Below are 25,858 nucleotides of genomic sequence, written 5' to 3'. Positions count from 1 at the left end.
AGCTGCTGCTGCTGGAAAAGGCCAGAAGGGGTTAAAAGTCAAGAAAGAAATAAGAACTTAATTTTTGGGAGGCTGGAGATTTCCTATTTCAAAATATAGAAGGTTAAGAAGTGGGGAAAATAGCTGAAGACAACCTAAGAGCTCTACAAAGAAAAGAAATAGAAGTCAAAACAGGTCTTGAATCCACTTAGCTGGACTTTCAGTTTTATAGAAAACAGTCCAGATAAATTTATTTCTGTTCCCTCCTGAAACAAGACTAGAATGTCAGTAAAGTAATAAAGTAACAGTAAAACCCACAGCAGAAAGAATGGCAGAGGAGACACTTCTGGCATAAGTCCAATTCACTTTTTAAATTTCATGGTGTAGATACACCATTATTTATTGAAACACTCCTTTCCTTCCTGCTATGTTGACTAACAGTATATTGACATACAAGTTTACAAATCAGTGCTTTCATCTCTGTGGGGAACGCTGCCAGGAATGCGATAGCCGGTTGTAAGGTAGGGGTATTTTTAAAAGTATTTATAATATGATTCCACCTTTTTCATGACAAAAGGCTAAAAGGCCACCCCATATAGAGTTAGTACATACAACTGTACATAGAAGTATTTTATAAATGGTTACATAAGCATGGGAGAATATGGAAGACTACATGCTGTTTTATGTATCCTTTCACACATACAATAGAGTGAGGAGGAGGAAGGTCATGTGGGTAGTTGGAAGCCACAGCAACAAAGAAAAAAAAAGAGGGAAAAAAATTCCCAGCATATGTGATACGACTGTGATTGCACAAAATTATGTGTCTATATTTACAAAGAAAAAATTTTAAATTTAGAAAGCCCATATATATTCACTATTTACACAATAACCCACATATGTAAACATATATGAACCAGAGCTAGGCCAACACCCAAATGGACAAGTGGTTGCCACCATCACACTGTGCCTGCCGAGAGCCACAGGCACACGGGTCACTTCCGAGAGCCGAGGGAAGGGAATGCCGGGGTGGACGCCATGCCGACAGGGACAGCAGCTGTGACCCCAAGCACTCTTGTTGTGGGGCCCCTGGGGCAGCAATAACTAAGCATTTGGAACCCTAAGGCCAAAAACCAAAACAAACAAACAACTCCTTCAAGTTCCTTCATTCCACACTGGAATGAAGGCTGTAGCTGTAAGTAGGAGTGGAAACAAACAGATGTTGATAATGTCAACAATAAATTAAAATCAAGATTTTCATCAAGTAGTTAGTGTATATTTAAATAGGAGTTATTAACCTCTTTAAGGTTTTCTGTGCATGTTTTCCTGCGGTGGTTTTCCTATGCATCCTCTTATTGCTATACAGCAAGTTTATACGGTAGCTAAGAGCACTGACTCTGGAGTCCTCTGCATCTGGCTCTGAATGCTCACGTTGCAAACTTCACGGCAGTGAGACCTTGTGAAAGCTACTTAACCTCCACGCGCTCGGGCTTCTTCAACTGTAAGATGGCGATAATTATACCCTTCTCTCCCTCTGGCATTGTGTAAGTACTGTTTTAAAAAGGCAATTAATTTTATGTTTCCAATTATGTTCTGCAGGAAGGATATTTTTAATAAATGCTTTTATTTTATTAACATTGCTACTTAAAATCACAGCAATCCCTACATACGACAAATTCATTTAATGATTATAACCTGCTTCCCTGCCTCAGCTGTCAATCAACCAGCAGTTAGTCACAAGCGAAATGTCTACATAACTCACGTTCTAAGGCACACAAAAGCAATAAAAAGCTAAGGTTCACTACTCAAGCCTTTCTGGCTTAACCTTCAAATTTGCATGACATGCTCCACAGCTGTCTTCAAGGATAAGAATTAACAATATTCTTTAGTTTTAAAAACACTGTTGAAATGGGGGCAGGGGGTTGGGAGGTGGTGCGGAGAAAAGGAGATGGATATTAGAAAGTCAGTTACCTCCTAAGTCTGGAACTTGGTGACTAAGAGGAACAGCAAATGACATAGGAGATTAGAATGTTGTTCTAAGACTTCAGGTCTGTCTAACCAAGTACGTTCTCTGAAATGCCATTTTATTTCAAATAGAATTATTTTGTTCACCACAAGTTCTAGGCATCATGGTTGTTACGACACAATTAAAATACATGAATTATCAAATGCATAATTAACTTTGAGAGAGTGGCAAAGGTTCAAAAAATACAGAGTAAATACAGTGCTTCAGCAATTTACAAAATGTTAGAAGCTTGTTTGAAACCGTTTGGTTATCAAAGATGACATTTTAATTTGGTTAGCTTAAAAGCGCCGCTAGATGGTGCCATATACACAGCAACACCGACCCAAGACTTCCTTTGCTTCGGGAAACCTCAGGGTACGAAGCCAGCACTGAGGTAATGCGGTCAGGTCACCTGCTTGGTTTGCCTCCAGGAGAAATGGCTCTAATTATCCGTGAAAACAAACTGGACGATACCATCTCTTACAAGAAGAAACCAAAGAAGGAATTTTTACAACCTCCACCTCAGTGTGCAGACCTTTTTTTGTAATAAACTTTTATGATGTATTGCTCAAATATTTGTTCAATACCTACTTTGTGCCAGACACTGGGCCTGACTCTGGGAATTAGAAAGAAAAAGAATAGGGAAGTACTGTAAAGAAATAGTAACCATATAGTATGATAAGAAATATCATAAAAGCATGTCCTGGGGTGGCAAGGATTATCACAACACACCTCTTTCAATGAGGAACACTAAAGAGTAGTAGACGGACTCCACAGCAGAGCACAGGTCTTCTGTGTCCTGGCTTTGAGGTTCCCTTCACTTGACTCCCGATTACCCACCCACACCTCCCATGCCTGCCTCTTCATATGCCGCTCATACCGCCACAGCAGTGAGCGATTTACAGTTCCCCAGCACACAATACCCGTTCTCCACCTGGCCTCTTCTTCCCCCATCTGCTTGCCAGGTTCTCACTCCTTCAAAAGCCCAAGCATCAGCCCCTTAGGAAACTGTTCTTGATACCCCGCCTTGAACGCCAGTGCAGGGTATTTGCTCTGTTCAGGTGTCTCCTTTCAAACTCTGCAAATAGTTAAAATAGCTCAGCAGCAATGGATTTTAAAAATTTAATTTCTTAATTAACTTCTTAATTTTAAGAAGTTCAAAAATATTTATTAAATGAGACAGATGTTTTCCACTGGTGTCTGAATGAAAGTGGTCCTAAACTTTTTTCGTTTAATGAGTAGCATTGGAGAAAATGTAAAAATGCCTTTGGAGGACAACAGTGTTTTGTACAGGAATTCTGAAACATTTACTTAAAAAGAACAACAACTAAGGACTCTATTTCCAGTAGTAAAGAGAGCAGTCAGAGCTCCTGGTGTGATCTGGCAACACAGAGAAACGTGAAATGTCTGCACGGGATACTCCTCGTCCACCCCTTGTTGGCAGCAAAGAGCTGGGAGACCGTGTCGGTGACACTTGAGAACAATTTTGGAAAACTAACAAATAATGAGGCTGACTGGTGGCTCCTAATAATGCTGCTGGGCAAAGTGGTGAATGTAAGGATGAGCTTAGGGATTCCAACGCCCAGCTCAGGTGCCACAGAATTCCCTGAAATCTTCTGCGTGGGTCCCTGAAGGAGAGCTCACCAGAGCCCAGGGCCGAGAACCTGAGAAGCATAGGGCCTCCAGGGGGGATGCAGAGAGGACACACAGTCACTTCTGTGGTGTCTGCCAGGAACTCACAACCCGAATCCGATCGGGAGGAGACAACCACACACCTAAATTAAAGCACAGGTGGCAAAAGAGCTGGAAAATTCCGCGGTCAAGGAAACAGAGGAAGGCTGCATGTTATCCCAGATGATAAGACATCAGAGACAACAACTAAATGCGAGCTGTGCTCTGAGGAAGAGTCTTGCAGTCTTCTTGCAGCGCTTCTGCACATTTGAAATCAAAAGTTATTAATAAAAATCCAATCTCCAAGCTTCCTCATATAGTACATTTAATTTTTTCTTCATTTTGAATAGGCAACACTAACAGATTCAAAAGGTATAAATGATAGATAGTGGCAAGTATTTCTCCCACTTTTCTCACAGCGTCCCTCAACAGTTTCCTGTGAATTCTTATAGAAATAGTTTACTCATCCACACGCATATGCATACATACGGTTTTTTACATGAATGACTTTTTCTCTAATTAAAACAGATACCTTGAGATAGTTTCATGTAAGTAAGAGAATAGCCTCATTTTTTAATGCCTGCATAGTATTCAGTTTCATAGGTGAACATACAATAATATAATCAAATCCTTATTAGATGGACATTTAGGCTACAACCAATATTTTGTTACTATAACAATGCAACTATAAATGTAATGGTATGTATTTCTTTGTGACCATGTGCATGTACACCTGTAAAATACATTTCTAGAATTAAAGTTGCTGGTTCAAAGGACATGTGTAATTTAAACTCATGAGTTACTGTCAAATTATTCTCCAAAGAGGTTGCAGCAATTTACTCTTTCACCTACGAGATGTGTGGGTTTCTGCTTCCTGGGTGCAGGTTTTCAACCAACAATGCTCGTGCCTTTCGAAAGAACACCCTATATTGCAGTTTTATTTTCCAAGTACACAGAACTTTGACCCCTGTTTTACTGATGCACCGAACTTTTGCAATGCTCCTCAGCTTGCTGCCAACGTTCAGTAAGGTTCAGTTCACCTTCCCCAGTTCTCAGATGAGAATCTCTCCCAAGGGGGAAGGCATCTTGTTTCTGCTGCTTCTGGCAAAATCACGGTGTCCCTGTGAGGCACTCAATCTGCTTTAGCCCCTCTGTTAGACTGCGTTCCCGAGAGGGGCAGGGACTATGTGCCAGAAAGAGTATGTGCTGCAGAATCCCACAGCCCTGCAGCACTGGGTTTGAATCCTGGTGCTGCTAGCTGCTGATTGTGTGCATTCATAAACATCTGAGTAACTAGTGAGAGCCAGGCACTAGGCCAAGAGAAGAATAAGGCACAGTGTTATTGTGCTCAAAGGTCTTCATAAACAGACAGTGCCATGTAGTTTAAATTTCATATCACTTATAATAGATGGTTTAAAATTTACATGTTTTTTTATTATTCCCCTCTTGCTCCCATTTTCTCTCCCTTTTCCTCATATCTCCCTCCCTCTCTCCTCTTATACACACACACACACACACACACACACACACCCCCATCACACAGTTTCAGAAAAGATTTAAGACAGTAACAAAGAGAAAAAGGATGCGAAGGAAGCTTAGAGAAAGAATGCCTAACCCAGCTTCAGAAGTGGGAGGGTTCAAAGGCAACATCCTAAAAACTGAGTTACTTGACATCTGAACGTTTATGTGATTATACCACCTCCACATAGACAGCTCTAGGCGCGTCTAGGCTTACTCTGCCTTAGCAGCACCAGGAAGAGGCTGCTTTAGTTTGACTTTTTATTAACGCACGAACCCTTGGAAGAGAATGCTGGGGAAGCACCACCACAGCCCACCAGGGCACACACGGGTGTCCCTGGCCCCTCTGCAGCACAGAAAAGGGTGTCTTCTGAAAGGACTGCAGTTAGCACTAACTAGCTCTATGATTATATGTAAGCTACTGAAACCTTTCTGTGCCCCACTTTCTTTTTTAAATCTATTTTTCAGTTACAGTTGACATACAATATTATATTAGTTTCAGGTGAACAACCTTCTGTGCCCCACTCTCTCCATCTGCACGAGGATCTACCTCACAGGGTCGTTCTAAGAAACGAGCCGCCCCACTCACTGGAGCATCCGGCACGCACTGGGGCGTGCTGAGAGTGCCGTGACACACAGCCCTGCTTTCATTAGGAGCGACCTGCAAGCTGTCCGAGGGGCAGGAAGCGCCTGTCCCCCACCCAGGTCCCCGGGCCCTGCACGTCGCATCTGTGCTGTGCTGTCTGTCCTCACAGCAAGGGTCGCTGCTGTGTGTGGACTGAATCACGACCCAGCTTGGCATGAGTCCGGCAAGTCTCTTCTAGTAGTTCACAAGGATCCTCTAAAGCCAGTGATCCCTCCCCAGCCATGTCTGGGCTTTCCATGGGTGTCAGAAACTGGTGAGGGGTGCCGGCAGCGGCTTCACTGACTTCCTGAGCTCGGGGCTCGGTTTTCTTCCCTACAGCAACATCTCATGCGAGCAGCACGCAGGTACTGAACCACCAAGTGTGGTCAGGAGAGGCTGGGCTGAACTTACTTTCTTTTAAAATTTATTTTTGTAATGGAAAATAATTTATTTTTGATAAATACATTTTAAGATAATGATTGCTTTCTCAAAACACATTTCTATTCGTAAGGCATGCCTTGTAGAAACACATTAAGTTTAAGTGTTCCTGCTGCTATCTTTAACTTTGTCGTGTGTTTACTTGTTCATTCATTCAATAAACAGTTATCAGGGCTCATCTTCCGAGCCCTGTGCTAGAGCCACGGGTGGAGGAATGGACGGCAGAGAGCCGTCTCCACCATAACGCAGGGCGAGCAGGACAGACACTCAGTGGGGGCTCCAGGAAGGGGCGCCAGAACGTGCATAGCACAGTGGGGGCAGGCGCAAGGGCCTGAGGACCCAGAGCAGGACACTGTGACCTCACTACAGCACAGGCAGCCAGGGGTGCGAGGGGGAAGGCGAGCATGGGCAAGGGGCCTTGCTGCGGTTTTGGACTTCATTTCAAGGCGGAGTTTTAAGCACCGATCCCATTAGCCTTTTGGCAAGCCTCCTCTGATCGCAGGTGGGAAGGACTGAGTGCCTCGTGCCAGAGCAGTGGAGATGGAGCAGCAGACAGGCTTTCGGAGATGGAGCTCCACTGATGAGACAGGGTAGGTTATAGGGTGTGGGAGGTGAGAAAGCAGGAGGTGTCGGGGCTTCTCCCATGAGCCACGGAGCAGACCACGAAGCCATTCACTGATGAGAACACGGACAGCAGAAGAAAAGCAAATGTCTAGGAGGAGGCCGTGACTTAGACAGGCTGTGCTGAGTCTGGATTACCTGAGGGCCATCCAAGGCAAGGTGTCTTTCCCTTTTCTTGTCATTTAATTAAACCTGATCCCTTGGACACAAAGGGAAAAACACAGAGGACAGCGAACACACAGAAGGCAACCAGACATCCTTACCTGTCAAGGTGGGCAAATGCTGCAGAGACCACATGGAATTGAAAAGCAAGAAAAAGATTTTAAAGAGATAGGACAAACATCTGGGTTCTATTTTAAAAATTTTTAGTAGCTAAATTTGATCACATCAATGAGTTAATCAGTGACAACACTCCCTCCATGAAGGCTCCCAGGCAATTTAAAAATTTAAAAAGGCTGGCTCTTAAAACACTGTCTAAATAAATCTCTTGATTATGAAAACTACTTTTAACAATTACCACAACTCATTCACCTGGTAAAAGGGAATCGATGTTTCATAATATATGTTGATGAAAACAGGAAAAGTCTCAACATATAGAAAATAATCTGTCAAATACAGCATAGCAAATCATGCCCACAGACACAGCAGGCTGGGTTGACACCTGTAAATAGACTGCTTTCCTGTTTTTGTTGTTTTGTCTGCTGGGGTGTCTGAAAAGGGTTCAAATTTCAAGTCAGTCATTATGAGAAGGATATTGGGCACTGGCTCCCCCAGTCCCTTTCAGCAATGAGTCTACACGGCTGGGGTCAGGACAGTCCACACTGGGTAGAGAACCATCATTAGGTTAGAGCACCTGCAACTTCAACAAATGAATCCTGAAATGGTTCTGCTTTGATCTTGTAAGAAAAGCTCTCCTTTTCTTGAGATTATACAAGGTTTAGAGCTTACCAAAACCATACATGGAACGCAAATTGTCTTGGTCTTCGTTTGCCATCCTAGAGCCCTTAACTGACTGAATGGTTTTACTAAAATTCTAGTGGAGGAAATACAGAGGCTGATGAACTGGACCACAGTTAAACCACTTTAAGGGACCGTAGGAGTTCTTAGAAATGACAGATCCTCAGGCCAATAGATGGATCTTTAAATATTCATATGCATTTAAAAACTAGTAACGAAAAAACCACAATGAAGATGTTTTATATTTTACAATGTCAATCACAATAGCATTATTGGTTGCTGAAATGCCGAGTGCCTAATACTGACAGGCACAAAGAGTTAGACTCAAACGTAAGAATGAAATTTTCCCATTAATAACATGACACTGTATTTTCTCTTCTGATGAACAAGTAATATCTATACTTTCTCAAACACAGGGCTCAACTCATACATTTATTCCTTTCTGTCCATTTCACTTAAAAGACGATTTCCTATTCCAGTAACCATTTGGCTACTGGGCATGTCTAGGGAAGTAGTTAACTGCATTTTGCCTTAACCAAGGACTTAGCCTATTTATAAGTCAGTACTGCTCAGGAATATGCAGGATCCTAGAGTCAGAAAACCCTTTGATAGAAATGCACAATTATGTGAATTTATAACAATTATGCTTTTTAAATAATACTATAAGTCACTTATACTACTGTACTAAACACTTTAAACAAAAAACAAATAATCACACAGTTGTCTGAGGACTGAACTCAATAGGATAAATTTAGTGTTCTTATCCCACCCCCCCTCCCATTTATACTGGCAGGAAGCCTCTTTACCTTACACTGTGCTTAGGTATTCCACTCCCCAGGGCTCCCTGGGTGACAGCTGTCACTTTTTTTTAAAAAAACAACTACGCCTAACTTAGTAAATGATAGAAAGTCTAATCAGTGCACTATATCACTTTTTGAAAACTATAGTTCCTTATCCCAATTTTCATAACACGTAAAGCCTTTGATATATTTAAAGCAAGGTTTTCTCAGGTGTTACTGAGTCTTGGGGCAACCAGACAGGCAGTTTTGGGTACAAGCTGAGTTGTAGTTGCAGCAGGAGACACTAAAGAGAAGTAAATGGTTACGCAGTCAAGTGAATGAATTATTTCCATTTCAGTTACTGTGACAACATCTGTTTTAAGTCCAATAAACAAAGTCACACTGAACTGATATTTATTGTGTACCTACTATGCCAAGAACTACCTCACATGTTTTTCATGTACGTTGCTAATTATAGTTATTAAATATTAATAGAAAATCTTCCAAAACCTTCTTTTGTGGACATCACACACGCGGTTATAGGTAAGAAGAAACCCACCATAGTACCAATCACCTAATTATCATCTCTGCCTGGAGACATCTGAATTATAAAGCAAAGCTTTCATTGGCCTTGAGAGGGAGATCTGTCTACTACAGAATGGGTTGTGTAAGAGGAGGGAAAACTGGAAAGCGTCCAGATGCTCCTAAGTTATGTGTTTGGCTGTTGTTTCTGCTGGGCCACTATAGAACTGAGCAGCAAAAGTATTTATTGAATGAACAACTGAATGGCCAGAAACTTTGTCAGCTGGCTCTCCTTGGTTTTCCTTGTCAGATGTCCGTAACACCCAGGAAGGCCACATTTCCTCATGTAAAGCTCCTTTAAAAAAAAATAACCTCCCTTGAGTCTTAGGTAAAGTGAGGGGTTAACTTTTCCCCCTGTCAGCAGGGTAGAATTCATGTCCTTTAGGTGGCCTTGCTTTTGGACTGTGGGCAGTAGCCTTGGGGGAAGGAGAAAGATTGTATTGGGATACTTCCTAGGCCAGTGCTGGGAGTTTCTGCTGGTGTAGAGAACTTCTACCGTGCCAATCCAGTAACACTGCCATGCCTCTGATGCCAGCAACCCCTCCAAGGAAATGAAGAACGTCAGAAGGCAGTCACAAGTGACATACCAAAGGCTGCTGGGGAAAGGGTGAGGAAACAAAATGGAGTCACTTTAGTCAAGCTGCTAAATTAATAAAACCAAGTAGGCTGAGGCATGACGGAATGATTCTATTCTCACTTTAGCCTGGAAACTTCAATTTATGGACTTCTCAGTGTATCAATGCCTGATGACATATGTGAATCCTGTGGATGACTCTGAAGATTTTAGGAAAGAATGTTCATATTAAGAACTTGGGAGAGAATGTTTCCACACACAGACCACTGAATGGCATTATCCAGACCACTGGTCATCTGGAAGATCATCTCAGACCGATGCAGTGGCTAAGAGTGTAGGGCTGATTCTTTTCCAAAATGTACTTTTTACTATAAGAACTTCCAACTTTTTTCTTCAGAACACCCGGTAGTGTTTCTGATTTGCAAACCTAGGATCCTTGAATAAAACTTTGATGTTTTTAACTTGAGCAAAGCCTCTAAACTCTTCTGTGCTCAGTGACTGTTCACTGTGGGATAAGTTTTTATGGTGAAAAGAAGGCAGCTGAATTTGGAGGGATTTAAAGAGGACGTGGAAGGTGAAAGACATCAGCTATGACCACTCTGAAGAGGGTTTTCATCTCTACATGATACCTGAGATGCTGTATTTTACAGCTTATTCCTATTATGTTGTAATCAAGTTTCCTAAGAAACTGTGAGCCAGATTTCTTTTTCTATTTATTATTACTTATTCCTAGTACACTGCTGTGGGATCCAAGGGAATTTTTTACTAAGGGAGAAGGGACCTGGAACCATTAAGAGATTCATTAAAAAACAAATCTCAAAGTATTAAATGGGCCCATATTCAATTTCAAAAATCAACACATTCCAAAGACAAACATGATAATCCACTACTCGGCTTCATGCAGTCAGTCCTTCTCCACTTGTGCAAACAACTAAGTGCTGTCTATGCTCAGGGATACCAGACATCAGGAAGTGAACTAAGAGAGTAAGAATGTGGTGGCAAAGAAAAGAGTCAAAAACTAAAAACAGATCAAATACACCAGGAAATGGAAAAAACAAATAATTTTCCCTGTGTTTTTTTTTTTTTTTTTTTTTTTTTTTTTAAGTTCCTAAAGCAGAAATTAAATCATTTTTATGGCTAGGTCAAACTGAGAAAGGAATTTATGTAAGTAGATGGGTTGCCAATTTAAAAAAATACTATAATATTTATTTTTTTGTTTAGGTGTTGCCCCAACTATGATTATGAATTCTGAACTTCATAGACCATTAAGAAAAGCTTTAGTTGCTCTCAGAAAGTAGCTGTCCTCTAGGTCAGCCTTGTTCACTTAAGCACTGAACTGCTTCTCTACATGCTACATTTCTGATAAAATTACATTTCAAAAAGTAAATGTAAGCCTACTTATAAATACCAGTATTTCCAAATCTTCACTTAATAGGTTCCATTGTCCTCGGTGAAATAAGAACTGAACCTAAACTATGTAATTAAATAGCTAAAACTATTAATATTCTTATTTTATAATTTCAGGAAATACTTTGTCTCAAATTTTTGCTTATAATTCGTCTATGTTTAAAACGCCAAGGATTTGGCCAGCAGGGCCAGTGTCTCTGGCAGAGCCAGGGCCGAGGGTCCCGCTGGCTCAGTCTGTTGGTGTGGCGGGGCCAGGGTAAGGGTGCCACTGGTGCGGCCGGGGTGTCCAGGAGAGTAGGGGTTGAGGAGGTGGCCCACGGAGTGGGGGAATTCATTACAGACAAGAGGGCTGAGAAAATAAGTAAATATGTTGAGGATGATGGGAGCCAGGTTTCACACTACTGCAGAAATGACAAATGACAAATGCGGAAGGGAGAAGGCTACAAGAAACCCCGTGGTGTGGGATTGAAATGAGGGATATCAGTATGAACTCATGATATTTACTATAAATAGACAAAGAAATAGAAATATCCACATGTATGTGTGTGTGCATTTCCTCCATTCCCCCCAACTCTGCTGACAAAGTCGAAAAACAGTGACATACAAGTAGCAACAACCACACCTATTCCCCAGATCTTGATTTCTACATCCCACACCAAGGGTGCAAAAGGCTTTTCGGAGAAATGGCTGATTTCATCACTGGGGCAGGGAAAGCATAAGATAAGCCTGAAAGTGTACTGAGCCAGAAAGTAAGAAAGTTCTCCAAGAAACAGAGGGACATGTCAAAAGGATACTGCATCTAGATGAAAGGGGCTTCCACTCTCCAAAACTGGGGCAAGTAGGTTTGCTTCTATGGGAAATAAACAGAATGAATATTGTTGTTGACTAGTATTTATCTTTGTCCTTTGTGGGTGTGTGGACTACAGCTTTTATTGCCCAGCCTGCTAGGAGACGCGTACCACGCACTAGACCCAAGTGTGGGACTAAACTGACATAAATTCATCATCACAGATGAACAAACAGGTCAGATCTGTGCTCTGTTGACAATATGGCTGCTTTTAAAAAATATCTAATACGTGGATGCCTACACCTCATCAACCACGTATACACTGCTAATAAGATCCTTCTTTGGATGCAGGGAGGCAACGCATTCATTTATGCTTTGAGTGTTTTCTTACGTCAGGGCACTAAAATTCAGATGCAGAGACAAATGGTTTTGGTTGCAAATACATACAAAAATATTTTCTAAGTCTTATTCTTAATATCTGCTAGAAGAAAACATTTCTTTTTCTCTGAAAAACAATTTTTAAGACATGGTACCAATTAGGTTGGCTTTAAATGTTCCCTTTCCTCAAATTCTGACTAAAAGATTAATCACTTAGGGAAGAAAAAACTTTCTTACTGTTGACAACCTGTGGTTGATATTTAGCTTTGACTTTTAAAAATATTTTTATATTGAAATAATTACAAACATAAAATTCAAGATCATTAAAAAACTACCACGTTTCCTTCACTCAGATAATTGAATATATTTGTCTTATTCTCACATCTCACATATATATACATGCATATTCACACAGATATATACACACAATATTTTATTTATGCAGATTATAGTAATCTGAGATCAACCAACTTATTTCAGCCACAGAATTATATATCATTTTGTTCTTCAAATGACACATAATTCAAGTTAGGAAGCTGATAGTGCTGGTAAAGTTGAAAGTTTTGGTTGGGTGTGGTTTTAGATTTGGAGGGTCAAACATGCTATTACATACAAGTCCAGTAATCAAACTAAGCTATCTATGGAAGTCAGGCTGGCAAGACAGAGGAGATAAACAGAAAGGAAGTAAGTCCCTAGGTCATGGTGGGGACTGGACAACACGTGCCGTATAAAAAGGGAGGAGCTTGTTGAAAATATCTAATAGATAATTCTTATATTGAATTGTGGACCAAGTTGTGCCAGCACTTCTGATTTTCCAAGAGAAGCTAGAATTAGTGGATTTTTAAAAGATATTATTCTATTTTAAAATGGGACTGTTTAAAAATAATAAAACTAAGCAAAATATATATATATATATATTCATCTGTAACTTGTACACAGCTAGCTCACCAAACATTAGTAATAGGAATTCCCATTTAATATCTGGTGTAATAGTAATTCCAACTTACTATCTGGTGATGACCAATAGAAAGTTCTAATACCCTCGGCAGGCAATAGACACCGTGTAAAACAGTGACCAGACCCTAGGATTCTGCAGTCATTCTTTCGCAAAGGAAGTGAAGCGATCTAACGCCACAGTACGCATGAAAAAGGAAGATGGAGCTGGCAAGGACTGGTCCCGTATTACAGAGCAACATCTGGGAAACAGAGCTTTTTAAAGGAACCTTACTGAGTATTCCCACTTATAAAGAATCTGGAAACACAGTAATCACAAACTGGTAACGATTCAAAAGAACAAAGACTTTCTTTTTACTTTTTTCAATTTAACTTTTTTTTTTTTAAAGTGCACAAATGGTGCCAGGTGCGTACTGGAAATGTCAGGGGAACACTTTGTAAAGTATGCGATTGTCTAACCACTATGCTGTACACCTGAAACTAATACAAAATAATACTGAATGTAAACTGTAATTGAAAAATAAGATGAAAGAAAGGCAAGCAAGGAAGTTCCCTTTGTAGTCAAAGGCTGACCTTAAGATTAATATAGTAAAATCAGTATTTATGTATAATTAATTAATATGACCAATGTTTGTTTACCTTCGGTTCACAGGACAATTCATTAATTAGTTAATCAAGATACTAAAATTATTAATAAAATCAAATGGATCCATTTTATATTTTTAAACAGCTATCATCCTTTAAGAGATCATTCAAGTGCTGCTCTGTCTTCTCCACGCAGCTCTCCTTGGCACCTCTCTCTCTAGCCTAAAGGATTTCTCACTCAGCTGGGTGTTGAGGATGTTAACCTCTCTGTAGCTTATTCGTCAATTAATCGGATGTTGCACTGGGGTATCCCTTCTATTGCCCTTTAAGCAATTGCATTTTTTATTGCTATTTAATATTTCAAGGGTTTCCACGGTACTTTATATTCTCCAATAGTTCCTAGAACAGTGTTACTCCAAGTGTTCCAGTCTACAAATTCTTTGTTTTGGCCGCGATGAGTATGGAAACAGAGAGCACTTAGAAACTTAGAAACTTCTATGTCAATTGGACATGACAGTGACAGGCAAGAGCGAGATCAGTGAACTCATTTTGTTCAACCAAGTATAAACCATTCAGGATACTGTTAAACTCTCACGGTGAGGTTCTGTGTGGTACACACTGGGTATCAGTCACACACAGTAGGACCATGTTACAATACGTAATACTCAAGAATAGTTTATCAACTCAAACTCAAAAGTATATGAAAATCACAGGAAACATAAGCATTTATTTATGTTTATTACTTAGGCTTACGGTCATTTATATTTCAATAAGGCTTGTTTTTAAATTTATAGTTTAGAACTCCTAGCTATACTGGAAAGTAAAATTTGTATTATTTATTTTTAATATAATTTAACTTAATACCTAATCCTTCCCAAAACAAGCTTAACAGACATTTTTGTCCAGAAAAGACACATCTTTTGAATACAGCACTTGTCACGAACCAAATCCTGATGATGGAAGCAGGTTCAGAGAAATAAAAGACCCAAAGAGTCTGTAGTAGGTTTCATTTGAGGGTGTGATTCCCTCATACACTGAGTCTGGTTTTATAGCTAAGACTGATGATGAAGTGTGTTATTGGCAGAGACGACTAATAAAACAATAAAACCATCAAAATGAGATAGCATCTATACACCAAATATAAAGAAATAACCTCAAAACCAAAACAATTCTTTCAGAGAAAAAGGACTAACTTAAAAAGCTGACATTTACAGGATACTTGAACCCTGGTCAAGGCAGCCCATAAAGACATCAAGGTTGGAGCTGGGCTGCTCCAAAGAGCCCTTGGCCTTGGACCTGGTCCTGGAAGAGCTATTTCTGAGGCCGCGTGCTCTCTCCTGGGGACCCAGAGACACATAAGAGCTCAAACCACATCCTTCTTTTCAGGTTCTAGACAACTTCAGGGATTAGATTTATCCTCTGAGGGGAGGATGAAAGACAGAAGAGTGTGATTATAAAAGAAACCTTATACCACCACACCCAAGGGTAATGCCCTTTGTTTTTCAATTAAGAGTTTAAATGTATTTTAATGTATATTTAATATATACCCAGTTTGTAAATGAAAATGTCTGACTTTGTAAAAAGAGTGCATTAACTTATAAAAGTGAGCCTTCGTATTTGAATGCCTAAAGAGATTAATATAGTTTTAGATATTTCTCTTAGGAGTAAGAATTATGTCATCTGTTACTATATTTTCATAGCTCTTGGGTGTTTGGCTTTCCAAGGCGATTCTGGTCAGTCCCTTGCTTGCTCACTGTGAATGAATGGCTGATTTCTTCACCGGCCCTTCAGTTCAGGCACATGCAGGAAAGGAGAGGTCCGGAGTAAGTGGGGACCGGCCTTTCCCAGGTTACAGCACCGGCAACAGGTAAAGCTTAACTACATAACACAGGGAAGTATAAATGCCAGTGGATTTTCCTAGTCTCTCTACTCTGTATATATTACATATACATTATTACATATGCATATACATAGCAGAGCTATAAATTAATTTCATTTAAGAAAAATTATCAGTTGTACAATTCAGTTTCTCAAAATTGAATTTTTTCAGGAAGGATTTCATGGAGTCAATATAAACCAGATTTTAAAAAAACACAAAAATTAATATACATCAATTCTATTGTTTTAATATATATTAATAGAAGGTAGATCGTAAACCATAGTGTTTAAGGTAAACAATTTATTGCTATGTCAAAAATATAAAAAATAATGGTAAAAAATTCAAACAGCGGAGCCTTAGCCCCACTCTCCAGGGGTCCCTATTGTTAATAACTTCTTATATATCCTTTCTGAAAATTTCTCGTGCCTATGCTCCATGCATAGTTGTTTTAAATAGTAAATTATATATACATAACGTGCATACATACGTACACACATACCTACACCATGTAAATCCGATCTACACATTATGCTTTTTTTCAATACCTTATCCTCTATGGCAATGAGGGTTTGTACCCCAAATATTCCATCTATTCCCCCACATTTCGTCCCCTTCTTGCAGTTAGGCAGGGCCATACTATTAGTTATTAGGGCCACGTTATAATGAACTGTGGGACACACACACTCCACGCCAAAGCACAGAAAAGCCGGCGTGCAAGCTGTATTGGTGACAGAGGGAGCTCTGTGTCTGAGACGGCAGAACTACACAATTAAGGCGGTCTAAGGGCTCAGGGGCCACTGATCCACAGATTCCACGTGAGAATAAATAAACCTTTATTACATTAAGCTGCTGAGACCTGGTGGTTGCCTGTGGCTGCAACAGAGCCTACACTATCTTAATTCAGCAATCTTCCCGTAGGAGCATATTTGCATATTTCATTTCTCTAAACCACAACACAGATAAGGTATAATTGATGCACCGGCCTCTACCAATGAATTTTTAGGTTGCTATCATTGTTACTATAATGCTATCATTAACATAATTTTACATGCAATATTGTTAATGCATATACAAACAAACATTTCTGTGGGATAAATTACTGAACTAGTATTGTTGGGTATAGAATAGTACATTAGAGTAAGTAATATATCAATGATCGAAATTCAAAAGGTACACAAAAGAATGCAATGAAAGTCTCCCTTATACCCTATCCCACAACTTCCAGCATTTTCCACTGACCTTACAGTGTTTTCCTCTGACCTTAACCTATTTACTATGTCCTGAGAGATTTAAACATATACATGCAAATTTTATACCTCTTTTGTGTATATGTAAATATGGGTATGTATATCCATATATATATGCCTATGCACATAAGTATTATATTTAGGGTGAGAGATATTTCTAAATTGCCTCTCAGTTAGATTGCCTCCTTCCCCACACCCTCCTAGAGCTATTTTTAAAATAAGAGGCATTCATGCTCTGTTTCTGTGCTCGGCAGTAATAACAAATGCTAATACTTGGGCAGGCCTTTTGCATTATCTTACTAGAAGAGGTCCAACTGTAATTGTAGGGGAACTAGTGATCTATGCCGTATTTGCAAACAAATTCACAGTGATCAAGCTGCCCCAAAGGCAGGCCAAAACTTGTCAGTGCTTCCTCTCCACCTAACGGCAGTGGAAACCGGCTAAGTAACCGGTGAGGGTCTGAAGGCCGGGCAGGACAAGGCAGGAGCAGTGCTGTGCGGGCGAGCAGAGAGCATGACCAGGAAACGAGGAGACTGATGTGGCTGCAAGGTGTCTGCAAAGGCTGCAGAGCAGCGGAAGGGTGAAAGCGGTGAGCGGAACCAGGGGCCAGTGTGACACTGGGTTGTGCATGCAGGAAGCGGAGGGAAGGGTGCCCAGAGAGCAGGCATGGTGCCCAGGAAGGGAGGGCTGGGAGCTGTTGGGATACCAAGCGCTGGTAAGGGCAACCCTGAAGGAAGTTCAGCGTTCACCGATTTAGTAAAGGTACACAGATGGCTGGGTGTCCTGTGTCAGCACGTGCTGAGTGATTTTCCCGGGTAATCTAGGTCTAAATTGCAAATTGCAAATGAATATTTATGATCGCTATTGTTCATGTTTATAATTCTGCAGAACTATAAGGTAAGTCTGTAACTTTTAATACGGCTCTAAATATGTCTTTAATATGCCTTTACACAACTCTGTCCACTTACAGCAATTACCTGGGCTTGGAGGTAGAAGTATTTTGGTTTGAGAATTTTGTAATTAAATTACTTTTGTAATTGAATAATTTTATGGGCCTTTATAAAAGTAGATCAAATAAATGATTTGGCTCTGTAAATTCTGAATTAATTTTAACAGGTGATGGTTACTTGCCTCACACCATTACACTGTCACCTTGGTGCACAGCGATGGCTTCGCCAAAGAGTGGGTTCCTTAAGAAGAAAGGGAGAAGGCTATTAACCTGGGACAGGACATAAAGGAAGAGAAGGGCTCACAGGAGACCGGGCAACAGCATCAGAATGGAGAAATGGGGAGGGCCAGAACTTGGGAAAGAGCGGCATTCTGAGGACTGCATTTCCAATTCAGACATTTCTTCCAACTGCCTATCGAATATTTCCACTAGGATGTCTCGCAGGCACCTCAGACTCGATCTGTGTAATATTTAACTCAATTAAACCGACTCATCCTGTTGTCTTCCCCACCTCCATGAATGGCCACACACTTAACCAGGAAGAAAACTGGACACCAAATGAGGCCCCTCTTCCTGGTTCCCATGCCCGGTCCCCGAGGATGCCACAGTGGCAGCTCTCAAACCCACCCCCTCTGCTTCGGCCTTCCTCCTTGGTCTGTACGATACCCGCCACCTAGTTTTTGTGACTTCTCTGTGATTCCCCGCTCTTCACTTGTTTCTTACTTCTAATTGTGAAATACTGCAGACACTGCAGCAGACACTGTAAGCGTCCTACCCAAAGTCATCCCCCACCCTCCTCTGCGCCAGTGTAACTCTGATTCCGGGTGAGTGTTCACTGCCCGCCCCCCCCCCCCGCCCCCCCAGACACACACACTCACCGGCTCAGGAATGTAGCTGGGCTAGACTAAGCTAAAATTGGGAGGTCTGGCCCCCTTGATCAGATTTGGAGTGCCCGTGATCTGCATGAAGGCGAGGGGGAAACTCTTTAGGATTGCTGTCATATGCACATGGTGCCTTAATTTTCTGTCTTGAGGTGAGGGGAGGCAGCCTAAAAGGACAAGTCAAAATGCTGAGAGACGGGATGGAACTGGGTCCTTGAGGACATGATCGAGCAAGTGGAACCTCAGATCCATCCTGCCTCAAGAGTTCTTATCAGAGAGATAACTTCCTTTGTTTAAGCCACTTTTATTTGGGTTTCCTGTGACGTGTAGTCAAAGCACACTGCTACAGAGAGAGGCTGATAGGCTTATTTTGAGCACTGAGTTAAGAGTTTACTGTGAGACATCCAAGTAAAAACAGGATCAGAGAACAGGTGAGAGGAGAGGAGCACAGATGGAAGAATCAGTAGGGAGGTGATGCTATCTAGAGTCACAGAGGAGCTGAAGTCACCAGGTATGCTTATGACTAATGGTGGCTAAAGATTACTCCGTGACTTTCCTGTGCTGCGCACCATTCCAAACGCACTGAAGGAACTCTCTCTCTTATCCTCACAGCGTCAACAGTTTCCATTCCCATGTTACATACGGCAGAAGTGAGGACTAGGGAGGTTTAGTAACGTGCCAAGTGTTCCCAAGGTTGGCTGGGGTGGTAGTGCCACGGTTTAAACCCCAGCAGGCTGACAACGGAATAAACACTGTATGTTCTGTTTCCTAATGCCTTCATGACAGGTAGAGAAAAGGGTGGGGTCATAAATAGCAATATTCAGAGAAGTGGAGACAGATCACAAAATCTCTAAAGGGAAATAAATAAGAAGCAATTTCAACTGGAGGAAATGAATGAGACATAACAGTAACAAACTGGGAAACTCAGGGAGCTGGAGAGACAAGCAGAGGGTTTTCTGGGTCAGGCGAGAGGCCCTGACCCCAAAACAGCCTGCAGATTCCGTATGGGACACGGGAGGGGCCGCCCACCGCAGGCAGAGGCGGGACACCAGCTTTGCCTGCTGCACGGTTTTGGTTAGGAGCAGCATGTTCTAGTGCATGGAGCTTTCTTGTCTTCACTAGATACTAAGTCACCAACAGATAGAAAAGTAATATTATTGAGCACGGAGAAAATGCCGAGCACCAGGCTCGGTGGGAACTTCCTATGTATATTATGTCATTTAATCTTCACAGTGACCTTAACCACCACTGTGACATTATCTTTTCATGTTCACCAAGAAAATGTAATTTATAAGCATGGAGTCATTCATGTCCATCGGCAAATCCTATTAGTTCAATCTTTAAAATACATCCAGAATTTAATCATTTCTCCTGTAAACGGTCTTCAGCACTGATGATTTCCCAACATTTGGAAAGACATCCTGGCACTCACTTTAGTCTTTTTTAGTACATCCTCGAATATTACTTCATAGACAAATTTTAAAAGACTGGGTTCTTACACATCCTACCACTACACTACTCATTTATCCAAGAAGTGTTTATTGTTCTAGACAATGTGCTAAGGCAGCTGTTTTCAACCTTTTTCATCTCCTGGCACACATAAACTAATTACTAAAATTCTGCAGCACAGAAAAAAAAAATTTTTTTGCCGACCTGACAAAAATATAGGTATAATTTTGATTTATTCACACCATATAGTTATTGTGATGTTGGCTGTTATCATTTTTTAAATTTGACAGCCTAAGGGAAAAGAGGTCAGTGCCCCTGACTAAATAGCTAGGTACTGCATGTTTAAAAATTCTTGTGGCACAGTAGTTGAAAATCGCCGTGCTAAGGGCTTAGATATAATGGTAATCAATATAATCACGGTCTGAGATCCTTCAGACTGTCCAGCAGGAGAAGAAACGGGTAATCGGGAAAACACGGCACCAGAGCCTCTGTAACAGAGGAAATGCAGGGTTATGTTGGGGTACAAATTAAGGGCAGCTGACCCAGACCTCAGGGTGTGACAAGGCGGGAGAGTAGCGATAGTTCCACCCTGAGGTCACAGCAGGAACAATGCGGATTTATGCAGCACTGAGCATGGAAAGACAGTGCAGGGAAAGGGAAGAAAAGATAGAAAATAGCAGAATTCCTCCTCGATGATGCACGGCCTTGCAAGTCACTTGAGGAAATTTAGGCTTCGTGTCAAAAGCAAGGAAGAGTCATGGAAGGGCATCAAAGCAAAGGCATGAGGTGTTGAGTTCGGCATTTTCTTTTTTTTTAATTATTTATTTTATTTTTAGTCCCCACCTGAGGATATGTTTATTGATTTTACAGAGAAAAGAAGTGTGTGTGTGGGAGGAGACAGACAGACAGATACCAATGTGAGCAACATTGACGGGTTGCCTCCCATATGCACCCTGACTGAGAATTGAACCCACACTGGGGTATGGGACGATGCTCCAAGCAACTAAGCCACCTGGCAAGCGCAGGTTTTGCGTTTTATAAAGCAAATTCTGGTTACATGGAAGTATTAGGACTGGCCTAGGGAGACCAGTTAGGAGACAGTTGCATTCACGGGACCCTTAGCTGACACCTAAACTAGAAAATGGTGCCAGATTCCCGAGCTATTTAGGAGACTGAACTAACTTCATTGGGTGACTGACTCGCTGGGGCTGGAGATGAAGTGAAAGCTGAATCAAGAACAACTCAATTTCTGGCTTGGGCACTGGGTGGAAGGCTGAGCACAGAGCGGCTTTTACATGTTGGTAAATGTCTCAAGGCAGCAACACTTTTTAGAAAAGTGACCTGGCAGAGTTTCAGTCAGCCACATAAAAAATACCTTTGTGTTGACATTTTAAATTTATTCCTTCTCTTTTTCCTACTGCACTTATAAATAAGAGTAAATGCTCTCTGGATTTGTAAACACAGAATGTGACCTTATAAAATGGTGTGGGAGGAAGAAGGACAAACAAAGGGCCTACTTAATCAGAGTAGCCATTAGCTGGCTGTTTTGGGAAGAGCCAAGTAACTGGGAATAATGAAAGCAGGATGAAGAATTAACGGACTATTTTAAATGAAATCACTGTTTCTTCAAAGTGGGACACATTACAAATTAAGATGTAAGTTAATCATTCTTGAAAATTTAAATATCTGCTCTGGAATTGCTAAAATAGCTATTATTGCTCATTGCAATAACAAACTCCAAAATTTCAATAGCTGAACACAGTAGTGTTGTTTGTTACCCACACATGTGTCCAAGACAAATGTTTCTGGGGGAGGGAGCAGGCCTTTGTTCCAGGCAGTCATTTAATGACCACTTTAACAAACTTTTCCATCTTCAGCACATGGCTTCCTGGTTACCTTGGCCATTGATAACCAGCCAGCAAAAGGGGGCTAAGAATGGAGAATCACACGTGGGAGGCTTTTATGAGCTAGACCTGGAAGTGGCTAGACCTCAAAATTTCCACTGGCAAGTACTCAGTCACATAACGCATATAACTTCAAGGGAGCGTGTGCCCGCAAAGGAGAGGAAATAAGTTTTGGTGAATAGTGAGCAGTCTCTGGTATAGATGGGAAATTCTAAGGACAACATATATAGTTATTCATCCTTGCATTCTCAAAAAAAGCAGGAATTAAAATACCCAAATATAATTCTGTTGAAAAAAATACCTTATGAAAAAATACCTTGTAAGAGTTCCATTTTATGGGTAAACTACTGTTAAAAGATTATTTGTAGAATACATAAACCAAAGGAATGTAGAAAAATAGGGGATTTTTAAAATCTGGATTTATAGAAGTTGTTCATTTCAACCTGGATGTTCCTTACTTACGAGGATACCAAAAATATCATGGAGGAAGAAACCATTCCAAACTTGTGCTTCAATAAGAACCATGAATACTATTTCTAAAGTACTACAAAATACCAGTTAGTGGATGTTAATTACTCAAATGTTCTAAATTTTCATTTGTTAGCTCTTACTCTCATAATTTTTCTATATAACATAGTTATTATTTAGGTAGTTCAAGCTTAGGGAAACAAATAAGACCCAAATATGAGGGTTTCTCCCAAGAACCAACCTCCATATTTGTAATTTGTGTCTCTGAATGAAAATCTATAAGCCAAGAGAAAGTTCCCAATTTATTAATCAGAATAATGCTAGGTTATGCTGTTGTAACAAATAAGCCACTGAAAACTCAATGGCTAACACACAAAGGTTTATTTCTTGCTTGTTGAAGTTCAACCTTGGTTGGGCAGTCCTCCCCCATCCTGTAATTTGTCAACTGAAACAATGGCCTACAAGGTGCCACAACAAAGGAGAAAGAAATGAAGAGATCACATCAGCTCTTAACTACCACAGCCACAACGTGACACATATCACTTTTGCTCACAGTTCATTGGCCAGTACTAGTCATGTGGTCCCAACCTGATGACAAGCTAGGCTAGGAAATGTAGAGAAGTACAAGCTTATTCAGTGATTATTGTCTTGGCCTAACTTGTATAGACCATAAATCTCCGTTTTTAGGTACATTCCCTACTCTAAATTTAAAAATTGTATTCTGGCATACAAATTCACTTCCTGTAATCTGTTTACTAGTAACCAATGAATCTGAAAATCAAAATGATACATTTCTGGGCTTGCAAACCTAAACGAATCCTTTATCCGTGGTCTGAAGCTGTATGTGAAGTAGCCGGTTCATTCCTCTCAACATCTCTTAGCTACAACATCCTAAACAAGGAATCCGTTCATCTATTAGTCCATAAATATTTACTGAGGGTATCTATGTGTCTAGCATGATGATTGACACTAAGGATATAGCAGTGAAAAAGACAAATGTGGTTCACGCCCTGATGGAACTTAATAGTCAAGTGAGGGACATGGTTTTTTAAAAATTACCAATAACCATATTCTTACAGTCCAGATAAACTGGAGGCATGAAGAACAGCAGAATGCTAACATAGCACTATGAGACCTAACCGGTCTAGGGAAGGTTTCACTGACACAAAAGCAGGGCCTTGAAGGATAAGAAAGGGTTAGACAGGTGAAGAGGGCGGTTAAGAATGTTTTAGACCAAGGGGACAGGACAGGCTGTGGTGGGTGACAAGGATGGGAAACTTAGTCCAGTATTAATTATTACTTCTGGCTTTGAGTTTTGAAACACTTCTAATAATTCCTTTGGTTTCTCTCCACTTGACTGCTATAACGCTATTGAAACTGAAATTTGGCCCTGACTGGTGTGGCTCTGTGGACTGAGCACCAGCCTGCAGACTTAAGGTCGCAGGTTCAATTCCCAGTCAGGGCACATACCTGGGTTGCGGGCCAGGTCCCCAGTTGGGGGCGTGCGAGAGGCAAACTGATCAATGCTTCTTTCACACATAAATGTTTCTTTCCCACTCTCTCTCCCTCCTTTTCCTCTCTCTAAAAATAAACAAGTAAATAAATCTTTTTTAAAAAGAGGAAAAAACCATGAATTTTAAAGAATTCATTTTGATCCTAACCAAGTTTGCAACAGATTATAATTCTTTAACAATATCTTCAAATATTAGGAAAGGAAAAAAAATTGAATACAACTTTTCTTTGAAAAATACTGATTTGCAATTCGTGAACCATGAGCTAGTTAATTGTTTTATATATACTTTTTAAATTTAAAAAGTGTTCTTAACTGAATAGATGGATGCTCAATGCAACAGTAGATATTATATAAAATTCCTGTATGTAACATTAAGTTTAAAATTCAATTTCAAAACCCTAATCCATCTTTATTATTAAAAAAAAATTCAGTCTTTCTTCTTTAAAGACAATATGCTCCTATTTGGGGAGATGTTTAAAAATAATTTTTAAAACTATTATTTTTAGTCAAAAAGAGAGAAGACAAATGACAAGAGAAGCCAGATCATAAAAACGTTTTGGTTAGAAAAAATTATCATAATTCATTTATGAAACTTATGCAAGTAACTATTTGTTCCTCAGTTTTCTATTTAATGAGGTGCTAGTCTAGAATAACCTCTAAATTCTCTTCCAAGCCAACCTTTTAGGATTCTAAATGCATGTGGTATTTTTTGTACTTCTAAATGCCAGCCTGTCAAACTTATGCATAATTCTGTCCAAAATAATCACCTACTAATAAATTGTACATTACTGTATTTGTAAGTTTATTCAATATGTATACATATATGCATATATATAATATGAGTACACTGGCACAATTTACATAATAATCAGTAATACACTGCAAACTAAGACTTTCATGGTGCATGGAAATGTCTAGGAAACTTGAAAAACTCAGTATGGTCCTGCAACATATCATACAGTCTCTAAGAACAAAAATATTTGAAAATTATTCATCTACATTGTGAAGCAGAAGATTTTGAAGTTAAATGTTGAAATACTGTTATAAATAAAATAAAAATCATATTTATCTGCTAACTACTTCACAGTAATGTTCTAAGAATGCATAAAAAAACTATAAACCTTTTGCAGTCCTAAAAGATATCGGACTGAAGCTTCTTCAGTCTGCTGAGGAACAGGAAAACAGCCATTATTTAACTGTTTAGCAACTAAATGAACTGGAAAAAAGACATATTTCTACCTCTCTTCATTTTAGTCATAACATGTATATACATATTAGGCACTTTGAAGCTAATATTTTGCTCATAAAATGACTGAAGATTTAAAAATTGATCTTCTCATTTAAACACAGGAGTTGCTATTTTCAAGGAAAGTAAGCCTTCTCAGCTATAAAAGCCTATAAAGTTAAACTTATCTTTTAAGTTTGAGAACTTAAAAAAAATTAACCAAAGTAAAAGAGAATTCTTGTAAGAAACTGATATTATTTCTTCCTTGCTGTTGCTCTAAATCATTTACAAGGAGTATAATAATAGCCTTACGGAGCATTACTATCTATGTCAGGCAGTGATGGCATTTAATCCTTACACAATCCCAAGCATCACATACTTCTTATATTCCAGATAAAGAAACCAAGACTTGAAGAAGTAGTATGCTCTTGCCCAAGGTCACTCAAGCACTAAACAGAACAGCTGAGGTCCACCCAAACTGTCTAC

The 25,858-nt window shown here is 40.1% G+C and overlaps 1 protein-coding gene across 1 annotated transcript in view; it reads right to left on the bottom strand.

Annotated features, from left to right (window-relative positions):
- LOC149998108 (unconventional myosin-Id-like) overlaps positions 1-25,858 on the bottom strand; it is a 167,731-nt gene that overhangs the window by 89,080 nt on the left and 52,793 nt on the right. The gene's annotated exons all lie outside the window — the stretch shown is intronic.

The sequence above is a fragment of the Furipterus horrens genome, unplaced genomic scaffold (genome assembly GCF_987537825.1).
Source record: "Furipterus horrens unplaced genomic scaffold, mFurHor1.1.pri manual_scaffold_11, whole genome shotgun sequence".
In the NCBI taxonomy this organism is placed as follows: Eukaryota; Metazoa; Chordata; class Mammalia; order Chiroptera; family Furipteridae; genus Furipterus; species Furipterus horrens.
The sequence above is the reverse complement of the archived record's forward strand: the minus strand, read 5'-3'. Positions and strand labels throughout refer to the sequence as shown.